This window comes from Pleurodeles waltl, chromosome 3_1 (genome assembly GCF_031143425.1).
Source record: "Pleurodeles waltl isolate 20211129_DDA chromosome 3_1, aPleWal1.hap1.20221129, whole genome shotgun sequence".
In the NCBI taxonomy this organism is placed as follows: Eukaryota; Metazoa; Chordata; class Amphibia; order Caudata; family Salamandridae; genus Pleurodeles; species Pleurodeles waltl.
Genome location: NC_090440.1, coordinates 1,527,056,345 through 1,527,069,650, shown reverse-complemented (window position 1 = coordinate 1,527,069,650; position 13,306 = coordinate 1,527,056,345). Strand labels below are relative to the sequence as shown.

Here is a 13,306-nt window from a genome sequence, read left to right as displayed (position 1 = left end):
AGTTTCTTGGTCCTTCGGGTTCAGGGCAGTCTTCTGAGGCTTCAGAGGTCGCTGGTCCCTGTCGGATGCGTTGCTGTGCAGTTTCTTTGAGTCTGGAGACAGGCCGGTAGGGCTGGGGCCAAGTCAGTTATCGTCTCCGTCGTCTCTACAAGGCTTTCAGGTCAGCAGTCCTTCTTGTTGTTGTAGGTTGCAGGAATCTGATTTCCTGGGTTCTGGGGTGCCCGTAAATACTAGATTTAGGGGTGTGATTAGGTCAGGAGGGCAGTAGCCAATGGCTACTGTCCTGGAGGGTGGCTACACCCTCTTTGTGCCTCTTCCCTGAGGGGAGGGGGGCACATCCCTAATCCTATTGGGGGAATCCTCCAATCTCAAGATGGAGGATTTCTAAAGGGAAGGGGTCACCTCAGCTCAGGACACCTTAGGGGCTGTCCTGACTGGTGGGTGACTCCTCCTTGTTTTTCTCATTATCTCCTCCAGCCTTGCCGTCAAAAGTGGGGGCAGTGGCTGGAGGGGGCTGGCATCTCCACTAGCTGGGATTCCCTGGGGTGCTGTAACAAAGAGCATGAGCCTTTGAGGCTCACCACCAGGTGTTACAGTTCCTGCAGGGGGAGGTGAGAAGCACCTCCACCCAGTACAGGCTTTGTTCCTGGCCACAGAGTGACAAAGGCACTCTCCCCATGTGGCCAGAAACTCTTCTGTTTGTGGCAGGCTGGCAGAAACTGGTTAGCCTAGCACTAGGAGTCGGACTGTATTCAGGGGGCATCTCTAAGATGCCCTCTGGGTGCATTTTACAATAAATTCCACACTGGCATCAGTGTGCATTTATTGTGCTGAGAAGTTTGATACCAAACGTCCCAGATTTCAGTGTAGCCATGATGGAACTGTGGAGTTCGTGTTTGACAAACTCCCAGACCATACTCTCTATGGCTACCCTGCACTTACAATGTCTAAGGTTTTGCTTAGACACTGTAGGGGCATAGTGCTCATGCATATATGCCCTCACCTGTGGTATAGTGCACCCTGCCTTAGGGCTGTAAGGCCTGCTAGAGGGGTGACTTACCTATGCCATAGGCAGTGTGAGGTGGGCATGGCACTCTGACGGGTGTGCCATGTCGACTTAGTAATTTTCTCCCCACCAGCACACACAAGCTGTGAGGCAGTGTGCATGTGCTGCGTGAGGGGTCTCCAGGGTGGCATAAGACATGCTGCAGCCCTTAGAGACCTTCCCTGGCATCAGGGCCCTTGGTACCAGGGGTACCAGTTACAAGGGACTTATCTGAGTGCCAGGGCTGTGCCAATTGTGGGAACAAAGGTACAGTTTAGGGAAAGAACACTGGTGCTGGGGCCTGGTTAGCAGGGTCCCAGCACACTTTCAATCATAACTGGCATCAACAAAAGGCAAAAAGTCAGGGGGTAACCATGCCAAGTAGGCATTTCCTTACAAGCACCCATCGAGAGATGGTACGTTTTTGCACCGCCTTCCCTTTTTTAGCTCCCACATATCCAACGAAGAGTTGATCGTCCACCCGGAAATCTTTAGTACGATTGAGGTAGAACGCCAACACTCTTTTTGGGTCCAGACGGTGGGGTCTCTCCTCCTCATGGAAAGGATGTGGGGGTGCGTAGAAAGTAGGCAAAGTGATGGACTGGCCTACATGAAAGGGTGTAACCACCTTAGGAAGGAAGGAAGCCCTAGTCCGCAACACAACTTTGTCAGGGTGGACAGACAAGTATGGAGGCTTTGAGGAAAGAGCCTGTAGCTCACTCACCCTGTGAGCAGAGGTGATAGCGACTAGAAAGACAGTTTTGAAGGTGAGGAGCCGCAAGGGACAATTATGCATTGGCTCAAAGGAAGTTTTAAAATTTGCACATGGTTACCACCAAACTTTTGTTGGTGGTAATTGCATTTCCTAAATGCCCAATTCGCTTTTAGGAAATGCTTGATACATGTGCTTAAGAAATCGCAAATAAGGATCCCATATTTGCGATTTCCTATTTAGAGAATCGCAATTTACATTTCTCTAAATGGGGTCGCAATTTTAAGGAATCGCTATTTAACGATTCCTTAAAATTGCACTGCGAATGCCTTTCATACATTCTGAAAGGCAATTTTGCATTCGCAAACGGCCAAATTTTGCGATTCGCACAGTTTGCGAATGCAAAATCGCTTGATACATCTGGCCCTAAAGTCCCACTGAGGCATGATAAATGGAGTGGGAGGAAATAAATGGGTGAGTACTTTTAGGAATCTACTCACAATAGGAGATTTAAAGAGTGAGGGCTGATCAGGTAGCCTAAGAAAGGCCGAAATGGCAGATAAATACCCTTTAAGGGTGCTCAAAGCAGAGCCCTGGTGGGCTAAAGAAAGAATGAACAGAAGAACCTCGGATAGAGGGGCAGAAATGGGATCAACAGATTTGTTGGTACACCATGCCACAAATGTATTCCAATGACAGGCATATACAGTTTTAGTTGATGGACGCCTGGCTGCCAAGATAACATTGCAAACTTCGGGTGGAAGGGCAAAAGCCATCAACTGTTGGCGCTCAATCTCCACTCTTGAAGGCGGAGGTTGGACAGGTTCGGGTGAAGAACCTTCCCCTGTTGCTGCGACATAAGATCCGCCCGAAGAGGCAGTATGAGTGGAGGATCGATGGACATGCTCAATAGCTCTGGATACCAAACTCTCCGTGCCCAGTCCGGAGTCACCAAGATGACTTGGGCCCGGTCGTTCCTGATTTTCTTGAGAACTCTGGGCGGAAGAGGTATAGGTGGAAGGGCGGAAAGGAGGCTGGAGTTCCACTCGAGACGAAAAGCATCTCCGAGCGAGTGCTGCCTTGGAAACTCCAACGCGCAAAACAGCTGACATTGCGCGTTCTCTGCGGAGGCGAACAGATCTAATCAAGGCTCTCCCCACTGCCGAAAGAGACCTTGCGCCACCTCCCGATGAAGACGCCATTCGTGATCGGCTGTGCATCGACAGCTGAGTTCGCCCGCTCTGGTGTTGAGGGAACCCACCAGATGTTGAACCATCAGGGTAATGCCCTGATGTTCCGGCCATGTCCAGAGGCGTAGTGCCTCCTGACAAATGGTCCAGGGGCCTACTCTGCCCTGTTTGTTGCAATACCACATGGCTGTAGTATTGTCCGTGAACACCTGCACCACTTTCCCTTTGAGAGAGGGAAGGAATGCTTTCAACACAAGCCTGAGCGCCCATAGCTCCAGCAGATTGATATGGAGCCCCGACTCCGCTGGAGAACAGAGTCCTCTGATCTCCGCCTCTCCCATGTGGCCACCCCAACCCAAAAGTGTTGCATCTGTCACTATAGAGAGATCTGGTTGGGGAAGGGAGAGGGATCTGCTGTGAACCCAATGCGGATTTGAAAGCCACCACTGCAGGTCTTTCGGAGTCCACTCCGAGATCTGGACCAGGTCGGAGAGATTCCCCTGATGCTGCACCCACTGGAACTTCAGGTCCCACTGCAGAACCGGCATATGCCATCTGGCATATGTTACTAGCAGGATCCAGGAGGCCATGAGGCCCAGCAGCCTCAGAGTTAGTATCACCGAAACCCAAGACCGTGGCTGAAAGATCGGACTCATAGCCTGAATGTCTTGGACTCGTTTTTCGGGAGGATAAGCCCGAAACTGCACTGTGTCCAGAACCGCTCAGATGAAAGGGAGCGACTGAGAGGGGGTCAGGTGTGGCTTCGGCACATTTATAGTGAACCCCAGCGTGTGCAGGAGGTTTGCTGTAGTCTGAAGGTAGGAGATGACTTTCTGGGGCGAGTCCGCCTTCAACAGCCAGTCGTCGAGGTAGGGGAAGACTGAAACCCCTAACCTGCGCAGATGAGCTGCAATCACCGCCATCACTTTTGTGAACACCCGAGGGGCGCTGGTAAGGCCGAAGGGGAGCACGGTAAAATGAAAGTGCTCGTGACCTACCACGAATTGTAGGTAACATCTGTGGGCAGGCAGGATGGGAATGTGGAAATAAGCGTCCTGCAAGTCCAACGCTACCATCCAGTCTCCTGGGTCCAAGGCAGACAGAACCTGAACCAGGGTGAGCATTGTGAATTTCTCCTTCTTGAGGAAGTAGTTTAGGTCCCGAAGGTCTAGGATAGGACGTAAGCCCTTGTCCTTCTTTCGGTATTAGAAAGTAGTGGGAATAACAACCACAACCTACTTCTGGCACAAGGACCTTTTCTATAGCTCCCTTGACCAAGAGAGCTGCGACTTCCTAGCGGAGAAGCACCAAATGATCCTCTGGAAGGTGATTGAAGGATGGTGGCATGGGTGGTGGAGTAGATTCGAAAGGGAGGGAGTAGCCCTTTCGAACAATCTGCAAAACCCACCTGTCCGTGGTGATATGTTCCCAGTGGGGCAGGTGATGGGGAATCCTGCCACCAACTGGATGGAAGTGAGGGGATGGACTAGGAGGGCTTGGAGGCTGCAGCGGGGGCAGAGGTGGACTGGACAGACCTCTGGGTCCCTGTCCCATGGCCACGTGGGATTCCGCGTTCCCGGCCACGCATAGGCTGACCAGTGTGCGAGGCACAGGGAGCCCCTTCCGTGGCCACGAAAGGGGCGAAAAGCGGACTGTGGTGGGCGAGGGGAAGAGGAAAGACCAAGGGACCGAGCCGTAGCCCGGGAATCCTTGAATCTCTCCAAGGCCGAGTCCGCTTTGTCTCTGAAGAGACGTGAGCCATCAAAGGGCATGTCCATGAGTGACTGTTGGACATCCCCCGAAAACCCAGAAGTACGTAACCAGCCGTGGCGTCGGAAGGCTACCATCGTAGCAACCGATCTGCCCAGAGAGTCGGTTGTGTCCAGCCCACAACGGATTGTGAACTTTGCCGCATCTCTCCCATTGTTCGCAGCTTGGGAGACGATAGCACGGGCCTCCTCTGGTATCTGTGGCAGGACTTGCGCAACCGTATCCCACAAAGTGTGGGTATAGCGGGCCAAAAGGCATGCAGTGTTCACGGACCGCAGCGCAAGACTGGAGGGAGAAAACAACGTCTTGCCAAACTGTTCCAACCTTTTGGATTCCCTATTCGGGGGTGCGGAAGGGAATGCGCCTGAAGAAGAGGAAGCCTGGATAACAAGACTCTCAGGCTTGGGGTGTTGGGACAGGAATTTAGGGTCGTTCGGAGCAGGCCGATAGTCCTATTCACAGGAGCCCCTTTGTTGGGTTTGGACCATGTACCCTAAAGGACATCGGTGAGGGCTTCATTAAAAGGCAAAAGGGTTTCTGAAGTAGAAGCCCCAGGCTGAAGCACCTCCGTCAGGAAATTAGACCTGACCTCTACAGTGGGAAGCTCGAGACCAAGGACATCAGCTGCCCTTCTGACCACCATACAATAAGTTGCTCCGTCCGCCGTAGCCACGGTAGGAGGAGACAGCATGCCAGCGTCAGGAGAAGTATCCAGACCACTGGCTTTGCCCAATTCCTGAGACCAGTCCATAGCAGGGTCATCCTGGTATTCATAAGGGTCCAGGGACCCCTCCAATTCCTTCCCATATTCGTACCCATAAGAAAAAGCGTCCGAATCCGACCTGGGGCGAAGCCGAAGGCAGCGTCGGCCGACGCCGCACCGATTAAGAGTCGTCGGGGATAAGAATCGGGTCGACATCGATAGTGGGCACCACTGACGTCGGGAGCGTCGATATTCGACCCGGCGCCGGAGAAGGTCTCAAGGGTGCGACCGGCGCCGGTGCGGATCCGCGCACGGATCCAGAGGTGACCTCGGTGGCTGGAGCCGAAGCCGCCGGCGCGGAACCCGAAGGCCCCTCAGCCGAACCCCTTGGGCCCAAAGGCGCCGTATCGGGGTCGGACCGCCCAAATAAGAGGCACATGGCCTCATAAAACTCTTTAAGCTGGGTGTGGGTTGCTCCGGCTCCGGGAAACTCGGGGAAGCGCAGAGACGACCCAGACACAGGCTCCGAGGAGGGAGGCCTAGTGCGTGGGCGCCCTTCCCGCGTCGCGTCGGCCGAGCGACGGGGCGAAGTCAGAGAGCGATGGGACTTCTTCGACTTCTTCTTCTTCTTACCTTGACCTGAGGATTTAGAAGAAGACGAGTGGTGATGACTCCGCGACCGATCTCGAGACCTTCCTCTTGAACGAGACTGGGACGTATGCGGAGTCGACCGCTCCCTCAAAGTCTTCGGGTGCATGGCCCCGCACTCAAAGCACGACTTCAGGTCGTGGCTGCGCTCGAGACACCACAGACAAACCCGGTGAGGATCCGTCACCGACATCTTCCGATGACAGTCCTCGCATGGCTTGAACCCGGTCTTCGGGGACATTCTCGATGCACCAAAGTCGCACAGAAAAAACTCGACAAAACGGTCGATTTCGGCCAAAAAATACCCAGGGTAGCTCTTCTCCAGATCAGCGCGTGGCGCGGAAAGAAAAAGAACTGACGTCACTGCGCGAGGGCGGCGTCTATATACTACTCCCGACGTCATTACGGTGACCACGACGCCTACGACGCCCGCGGAGTCGACCGGTGCCACCTACCGACGCACAAGGGTATTGCTCGAAGAAAAATCTCCGGATCCAGTCTGACGCCTGGGGAAAAATTCTAAGCTAAGGAATCTGCAATTAGAAGTCTCTATCAGATATATGGTTACATTGCATTACATTCTGCTATTCTGTTTTCTTGTGTTTATGCTTTCTAGGGGCTGACTATGTGGTTACATGCAACACAAAAGAATGATAGACGGAGTGCTGAACAATGCAAACACTCACCCCCAGTCACAGATCTGGGTTTAATCCATTGTTCTTTTGCTCACCATGCCACCCCAGTTTGGACCCAGCCATATGCAAATCAGTCTTGACCCTGTTCCACAAGGGAACAGTCCAGCCCGAACTGCCAAGCCAGGTCCTCTCCGGACCGGAAACAAGCATCCTGGGACCGGTTTCAGGGTTTCACCCTTCATCAGCCAGGCTAGCTTGAATCCAGTGGCACAGTGAGCAAGGGACCCACGTCTGGGCATACCCTTCCCACTTAGGGCAACTTTAGCAACACATAACGCCCATATCTTCATGTCTGGTGTGAATGGGGCCCTATGCAAAACAAGTCTGACCGTCCTTTCCCAGGCTCTTCATATCAATTGGACCACGTATGGCATGGAGGCAGGTACCCTTGCGCCCATCATCAATAGTTCCACCAGCGAAATGTAATTACAAGTCCCCCTCAGCAATTTACTCTCCCAATGTTCACAGTCGTCCAACCAATGCACTGGTTGCACATTTGGTAGTTTGAGACCTCCCCTTTTCTAAGACTGTTTAAGAGAGGCCCATAGGAGTTCCACAATCAGCTTATCCAATTCCAATTCTGCAAAGTATTTCTTAGGAATCTCATATAGGGTCCCCTGAAAAATATAGAGGCATCGGGACAGTATTAACATTTTAACTAATGCCAGTTTCCTCATCAACGATAAGCGAGGGAGTTCCAGAATTTCACTGTTAATCTTAACCCAACCAACACCGTACCAATATTTGCAGCTTCAAACTCCGGTGCTCCATGAGTAAGCCTAATACCTAGGTAGCTGACCCTTTCTATTTACCAAGGAAGGTCCAATTGAGGAAGATATTTCTCTGACCTGCCAGACAGTTCTCCCAGACAAAACTGTCTGGATTTAGAATGGTTAAAGTGTAAGCTGGACACTTCGCCAAACTCGGCGAGTACAGCCAGCATAACGGGGACTGAAAATATAGGCTGGCACAGATAGATCAAAGCGTCACCAGCGTATCGAAAGACCACAGGTGTGGTCTTCCCAACCTGTATCTCCCAGCCTCTCAGCACATGGCACAACCGGCATGCCAAAGGCTCCATCACTAGCCCTCTCTGGTTCCTCCGTGAAGGGTTAACTGCTGCAACACCATCCCCCCTACTCTTACTCTCACCACTGGGTCGCTGTACAGTAATTGCACTCATTTGATGTATCGCTTTCCCATGCCGACCTTCCGCAGGACTCTCCACAAGAACTCCCAAGACAATGGATCAAACAGTTGCTCAGTGTCAAGGAGCGCTAGCGCATATTGGTTCTCGTTGAAGATAGGCGTATGCATAACCAGAGATAGCCATCTCAAATTGCTGAGGGTATTCCTATGCGGTATAAAGCCACATTGGTCCTCACTGACCAACTGCAGAATATATTCCATTAGTTGTGTCGCCAAATGTAGGAAAGTACCCTCTTTCTTGCCATGGTTACCCCCATTTTCAGCCAGTTGTCAGTGTGTTTGACTGTGTTCACTGGGATCCTGCTAACCAAGGCCCCAGTGATTATGCTCTCTACCTTCTAACTTGGTAACTTTGTTACTTACACCCCACATTTGGCATACTGGTGGCCCCATGTAAGTCCCTAGTATATGGTACTCAGGTACCCAGAGCATTGGGATACCAGGGGATCCCCATGGGCTGCAGCATGTATTATGCCACCCATGGGAAGCCCATGCAAAGTGTATCTGCAGGCCTGCCATTGCAGCCTACGTGAAAGGGTGCATGCACCCTTTTCACTACAGGTCACTGCACCAGGTCACTGTAAGTCACCCCTATGGCAGGCCCTCCTATCCCAGAGGACAGGGTGCAAGAACCCATATGTGAGGGCACCCCTGCACTAGGAGAGGTGCCCTCACAAACTCCAGTTCTATTTTCCTGGACTTCGTGAGTGTGGGGACGCCATTTTATGCGTGTACTGGACATAGGTCACTACCACGGTCCAGCTACATAACTGTAACTCCGAACCTAGGCATGTTTGGTATCAAACATGTCCGAATCATACCCCAATACTGTTGCCAGTATTGGAAGTATGATTCCATGCACTCTGGGGGTTCCTTAGAGGACCCCCAGCATTGCTCCTACCAGCTTTCTGGGGTTTTGTGGGCAGATCAAACTGCTGCCACTCCTCAGACAGGTTTCTGCCCTCCTGCTGCCTGAACAGCTCAAGCCCAGGAAGGCAGAACAAATGATTTTCTTTGAGACATGGGGGTAACACCCTCTCCCTTTGGAAATAGGTGTTACATGGCTTGAGAGGGGTAGCCTCCCCAAGCCACTGGTGTGCTTTGAAGGGCACATTTGGTACCCTCCATGCATAAACCAGTCTAAACCGGTTCAGGGACCTCCAGTTCCTGCTCTGGCGTGAAACTAGACAATGGAAATGGGAGTGACAACTCCCCTGTCCATCAGCACCCCAGGGGTGGTACCCACAGCTCCCCCAGAGGGTCCCTGGGTTCTGCCATCTTGATTCCAAGGGTGGCAGGGACCTCTGGGAGCATCTGAGTGGCCAGGTCAGGCAGGTGACATCAGAGCCCCCTCCTGATAGGTGGTCACCTGGCTAGGTGACCAATCCCCTTCCAGGGCTATTTAGGGTTTCTCTCTAGGGTGGGTCCTCAGATTCGGCTTGCAAGATTCCAGCAGGTCTCCTCTCCAACCTTTACTTCGACTTCTAGCCACTGGAACCGTGACTGGACCCTCCAGGAACCGACAATCTGCATCCACAACAAAGACTCTGCTTGCAACGTTGTTTCCACGGCTCCTTCCAGATTCTGAAACATTTCCCCGGCTGTGCTTCCTCTGAGGGCAGCAAGTCTTCAGTATGCACAAGAAAGAAGAAGGGATCTCCCTTGGAGTGAAGGAGTCACTCACCTGCATCCGCAGACACCAACTGCAATGACGACCGGGTGCGTGGATCTCCTCCTATCTTGAGCTGCATGGATCCTGAATCACGGGTGGTGATCCAAAGTAGTCCTCTTAGTCCTCTCTGCCAGCTGCCCAACTTTGGTGGAGGTAAGCCCTTGCCTTCCCACGCAGGACAGTACCTCCATGCACCACGTCTCTTGCAGCTACCAAGCCTTGTTTGCATCTCCTCCAAGGGATCTTCAGGCTCCGTGTAGCCACAGCCCCCAGCACTCCTTCCTGTGATGCACAGCCTTCTGTGTGCTTCTCCTGCGGCATGGGACTCTTCTTCAGTTGTGCTGCGTGGGCTGCTCTGCGAGTCCTGGGTCTTCATCCAGTGGGTCTCCTGTGGGGGTTGCCTCTACTTGTTTGGACTCTCTGCCTTGCTGAGGGTCCTCCTGGACCTTGCTGGTCCCCGGCAGCTCCACTTTAGCTTCACCGCAACTTCTGCCTTTGTCAAGGCTTGTTGGTGGCTCTAACATGCCACTGACTGAATACAATCATCCATCTGGCGTGGGGCGTCGACTGCATCCTCCAGGAACTCTTCACCTGCTCCAGGGTTGCATTCCTGACCATCTTTGTCCTACCGTCGACCAACTCCTGCAACCACAGCTGGGTGGGCAGTAGCTCCTGCTCCCCCTGGACTCTTCTGTGACTTTTGGACTTGGTCCCCTTCTTCCACAGGTCTTCCTCTTCAGGAATCCACTGCTGGTTTCTTGCAGTGTTGTCTGGGTGATGTATTTTCTTATTTTCCTTCCTTTTGGATGGTTTGGGGAAAATCTAGTAACTTACTCCTTTCTTCCTGGTCGCGAGGGGGCACTGTGGTACTCACCTTTGGGGGTTCCTAGTACCCCCAGCTTCCCTCTACACACTCCACTTACCCAGGTGGGGGTCCTGTGTTCGCATTCCATTTTTTTAGTATATGGTTTGGGCACTCCCTAGGGTCAATATTGTCTATTTGCATTTGCACTGTTTTCTATCCCTTTCTATGCCTATTACTGATTCCTAGTGTACATATCTAGTGTGTTACTTACCTCCTATTGGAGGGTTGCCTCTCTAGTACTTTTTGGTATTGTGTCACTAAAATAAAGTACCTTTATTTTTGTAACACTGAGTGTTTTCTTTCATGTGTGTAAGTGCTGCGTGACTACAGTGGTTTAGCATGAGCGTTGCATGTCTCTTAGATAAGCCTTGGCTGCTCTTCCACAGCTACCTCTAGATAGCCTGGCTTCTAGACACTGTCCACACTACACTAATAGGGGCTACCTGGGCCTGGTAAGGTGTAAGTACCTCAGGTACCCACCACACACCAGGCCGCTTCCTACACCACACCTTTACTGAGGATTTTTACATCAACATTTACCATCGACAGGGGCGATAGGATGCCACCTCAGAAGCATCCTTTTCGGCCTTGGGCAGCATAACAATGAGCACCTCTCTCATAGAGGTTGGAAGAAGCCCCCTCCCAAATGCCTCGTTATAGACCTCTAGTAATCGGTCCACCATCTGTCCGGCCCTGCATAGGTAAAATTCTGCTGGCAGTCCGTCCCTGACTGGGGCCTTAGCTGTCCTCAGTGCCCGTATCGCAACCATTATTTCTTCATCTGTCATGGGAGCATCCAAATTATCCCTCTCATCTCCGGACAAAGAGGCCATCTGCAGGCCAGCCAGATAGGCGTTCCCCTCCTGCAGAGCACCATCTGCCGGTGCTGCATAAACCCGCTGCAGGTGTGCAGCAAAGGCTTACGTTATACCCTGTTATGTGCAGACCTGAGCCCTACCATTGTTGGGCTGCACGTTTCACTATGGAGGAGTGTGGCGAGCAGTCTACTGGCCTTATCATCCTGAATGTGGAGCCACTGTCTGTAATTCGAACTGACAAATGTATCCAGACGGTCCCATGTCTCTAGCAACTCTTGCTTACATTCCTTCTATTCATGCTATCCAGGACGTCAAGGGCCCTGGATAGTTGTTGTTTCACACCATATGATAGTTTCTAATGCTCTGCATGCAACACCACCTTCATGGCATCCCATTCCATTGCTCTCGCCGTTGTACTACCCCAATTCTCAGTAAAGTAATGCCCCAGTACCTTTGCCACCGCATCTGCAAATACTGGATCTGAAAGGGCCTCACATCACATCCTCCTTAGTGGCAATTTTGGGGCCTCCTCACTCATTCAAAATGAGACCAGTATGGGCGAATGGTCTGAGATGTAACATGCCAAATAGGAGACACCCTCCACAAATTGGAGCATGGCACCAGACAATAGTCAAGATGGCTATGTACCCCTGTTGCAGGTACAAAGCAGAAATAAATTCTGCCTTGTGGGAATTTCACCCTCCATATGTCTTGTAATCCTAGACCCTCCATAACCTCCTTAAGAGCATTCGTTATTGCAGGCTTGGTATCCATTTTTGGGTGGAGTCATTACATCCCACCATCCAGTGCACAGCTCAAATCTCCTGCAAGAAGAACCCCAGGATCCACGTAATCAGGAGTTGTCCTGATCACAGACCCAACTAATTCTGCATCGTCCACATTGGCAGGATATACATTCACTAAACACATGTCCCTGGCATCCAGCGCTCCCAAGACAATAACATACCACCCCTCAGGGTCCAATTTAACTCCCCTGGCCACAAAGGGTACACAAGGTGCTACCCAGATCAGGACTCCTTTAGCATAACTGGAATAAGAGGTTGCGAATACTTGTCCTCACCTCCTTTGCTTGGTGCAGTCCCCCATGTGTGTGTTTCCTGCAAAAACGCCACTGAAACCCCATAACGCCTGAGATAGGAATGAATCCTAAGTCTTAACAGGATGGCTCAGGCCCGCACATTTCAAGTTAAGAACTTCCACTTAGTAACCATAGTCCCTTCAAAGTGCGCACTCCTGCATCCCACAGCACCCCATTCATTCTCCATCTCCACTCACCCATACATACACTGTATACCACATTTCTGGTTTGAGCATTATAGAGCCATCTGCCATCTAGAAAAGCAACCGTACACAACTGAAACAACTGGGAACTCCCCCCAGCCCAAACAGTGAGCTTGGCATCCCACCAGGATGGCAATGCCAGAGGCACTCAAACCACTCTGAACGAGACGGTGGCCCATCCCAGCCACCGGCTAGCAAGCAACCTACTACTCGCCTTCTATAGTCAAAGGATATAGCATTTAAATTAAAATAACATGAGACAGTTACCCCCCTTTTATCAGCATTACATCGTACATAAAGACGATTGACAGTCCTGTCCCTGAACCCATCCAATCCTGTAGCATAGCTGCAAAGGCAAGAAAACGGGGGGGAAACACACACAGTTACGTTGCCATACAAGTTCAACCGAGGGATCGGATCTCCGGGGGGCCCTCCCGCTCTCAGAGTCATTCCATAACTTGATCCATGCCATCGCTTTGGTAGTCCCTGACCCCCCAAGTGGGTCTAGAATGACTCACAGGTATCTGACACACAGTTAGAGTCCACCAAAGCTCCATCAGACACACCAGGATTTTCCCAGTTTTAAGGACACCAGAACATGGCATAGAGTTCACAGAGTGCCTGCGTGATCTTGTAATTCTGCAATTGGCACCGCTCCCACCACCTCTACGGTTTGA

At 51.8% G+C, this 13,306-nt stretch overlaps 1 protein-coding gene across 1 annotated transcript in view; it reads right to left on the bottom strand.

Moving 5' to 3' along the window:
- SMPDL3B (sphingomyelin phosphodiesterase acid like 3B) overlaps window positions 1-13,306 on the bottom strand; it is a 166,634-nt gene that overhangs the window by 92,360 nt on the left and 60,968 nt on the right. The window lies entirely within an intron of this gene.